Source organism: Limulus polyphemus, unplaced genomic scaffold (assembly GCF_000517525.1).
Source record: "Limulus polyphemus unplaced genomic scaffold, Limulus_polyphemus-2.1.2 Scaffold6021, whole genome shotgun sequence".
Taxonomy (NCBI): Eukaryota; Metazoa; Arthropoda; class Merostomata; order Xiphosura; family Limulidae; genus Limulus; species Limulus polyphemus.
The window spans coordinates 26,258-28,792 of record NW_013671631.1 but is presented as its reverse complement, the minus strand read 5'-3'; the positions used below and the strand labels follow the sequence as shown (position 1 = coordinate 28,792).

Sequence of the window (2,535 nt, the reverse complement as noted above, 5' to 3'; positions counted from 1 at the left end):
TCAAAAGTGCATCTTGTATGCCGAAAAAATACGGTAATTACATCACGTAAACCATTGTATGTACAAATTATATACATGACACTATTTTGTTGTAGACACCCCTTAACAACAAACCAATCACTCAGTTCTCCATCATTAAGATAATTAAATATTCAATGAGGTTTTGTGTAAAATATAAAGGTGGTTATAATAGAAAACATTTCAGCCAAATGACTTTTCTTGGGCATGTTTTTTCTATCAAGTAGTTATTTTCTGTATGTTTACGTTTGACAGGGCTGTAGATGCTTGTTGTTGATGTATAATAAAGTGAATTTTCATGTAATTCCGTGTTTGCTTCTGTTTGAATATAACATACGTACATTGTTGATAAAATCTCAACTTTGATGTTAAACTGAATGAACACTTCTGTTTCAAACAAAAAGGACAATGCTGTAATAAAATATCATGATATACATGCACATATTTTATGCTCAATAAAGTATATTGATGTTGATATTTCTAAAATATAATAGTATATGATTATAAATAAGATTTATTTGAAATATAGTTCAAACTGTTTAATGTGTTCTATTTTTTGACATGGCACTTACACATTGCTGTTTATTACAGTTTAGTTTGTTAGTTTTTGACATGGCACTTACACATTGCTGTTTATTACAGTTTAGTTTGTTAGTTTTTGACATGGCACTTACACATTGCTGTTTATTACAGTTTAGTTTGTTAGGTGATTTTTTTTTCTGCATGTGTAAGATTAGAGTTGTGATTTTTAGATATAAAATATGAACAGAATAACCATCATTGTGAAGATTATAAATTAGTAAAAGTATTTTGTTGTTAACTTTTCTTTCTGTGTTTCCAGATTTATAATGAAACACGGGAAAATGTTACCAAACAAGTGACGTCTGCTGAGCTAGTCTTCAGAGAGGATTGTATCTACTGTTTGTAATAAAGGAGAAAAGACATGTTCAGTGTTTAGATATCAGTCCTGTGGTAAAGAGAGTTAGTAAGAAGACTAAATATTATGTTCAATGTTTAGATATCAGTCCTGTGGTAAAGAGTTAATAAGAAGACTAAATATTATGTTCAGTGTTAAGATATCAGTCCTGTGGTAAAGAGTTAATAAGAAGACTAAATATTATGTTCAGTGTTAAGATATCAGTCCTGTGGTAAAGAGTTAATAAGAAGACTAAATATGATGTTCAGTGTTAAGATATCAGTCCTGTGGTAAAGAGTTAATAAGAAGACTAAATATTATGTTCAGTGTTAAGATATCAGTCCTGTGGTAAAGAGTTAATAAGAAGATTAAATATTATGTTCAGTGTTAAGATATCAGTCCTGTGGTAAAGAGAGTTAGTAAGAAGATTAAATATTATGTTCAGTGTTTAAATATCAGTCCTGTGGTAAAGAGTTAATAAGAAAACTAAATATTATGTTCAGTGTTAAGATATCAGTCCTGTGGTAAAGAGTTAATAAGAAGACTAAATATTATGTTTAGTGTTTAAATATCAGTCCTGTGGTAAAGAGAGTTAGTAAGAAGATTAAATATTATGTTCAGTGTTAAGATATCAGTCTTGTGGTAAAGAGTTAATAAGAAGATTAAATATTATGTTCAGTGTTAAGATATCAGTCCTGTGGTAAAGAGTTAATAAGAAGACTAAATATTATGTTCAGTGTTTAGATATCAGTCCTGTGGTAAAGAGAGTTAGTAAGAAGACTAAATACTATGTTTAATGTTTAAATATCAGTCCTGTGGTAAAGAGTTAATAAGAATACTAAATATTATGTTCAGTGTTTAGATATCAGTCTTGTGGTAAAGAGTTAATAAGAAGATTAAATATTATGTTTAATGTTTAAATATCAGTCCTGTGATAAAAAAAGAGTTAGTAAGAAGACTAAATATTATGTTTAATGTTTAAATATTAGTCTTGTGGTAAAGAGTTAATAAGAAGACTAAATATTATGTTTAATGTTTAAATATCAGTCCTGTGTAAAGAGTTAATAAGAAGACTAAATATTATGTTTAGTGTTTAAATATCAGTCCTGTGGTAAAGAGTTAATAAGAAGACTAAATATTATGTTTAGTGTTTAAATATCAGTCCTGTGGTAAAGAGTTAATAAGAAGACTAAATATTATGTTCAATGTTTAACTATCAGTTTAAAGATTATGGGTTCCAGTACAGACTGGCCACTATACTTTGTTGTTCTGTACAAGGAGATTGATGTATAGTTGAAAATCATGAAATGTTTGTTCCTAAAACATACTTACCATCCACTGACACTCATTGCTGTTACTCGACTGTCAGGGTTCTAGCTGTAAGTGTCAATTTAGGAAAATGTTAAATTTTGTATTGTATCATCTGTTTGTGTTATGTGATGACTGACTTGGCTGTTTGTGTTGTGGGATGGTTGACTTGGTTGTTTGTATTGCGGAATGACTAATTTGACTGTTTGTAGTGCAAGAGTACTGACTTGTTTGTGTTGTGGGATGGCTGACTTGGTTGTTTGTATTGTGGAATGACTAATTTGACTGTTTGT

General features: G+C 29.3%; 1 long non-coding RNA gene across 1 annotated transcript in view; it reads left to right on the top strand.

The window, feature by feature from the left end:
* Positions 1-2,535, top strand: part of LOC111089365 — a 23,989-nt gene that overhangs the window by 8,755 nt on the left and 12,699 nt on the right. The window contains exon 2 of the long non-coding RNA XR_002613638.1: positions 860-1,705. This is a non-coding gene — a long non-coding RNA (uncharacterized LOC111089365). The remainder of the gene's footprint in view (positions 1-859; positions 1,706-2,535) is intronic.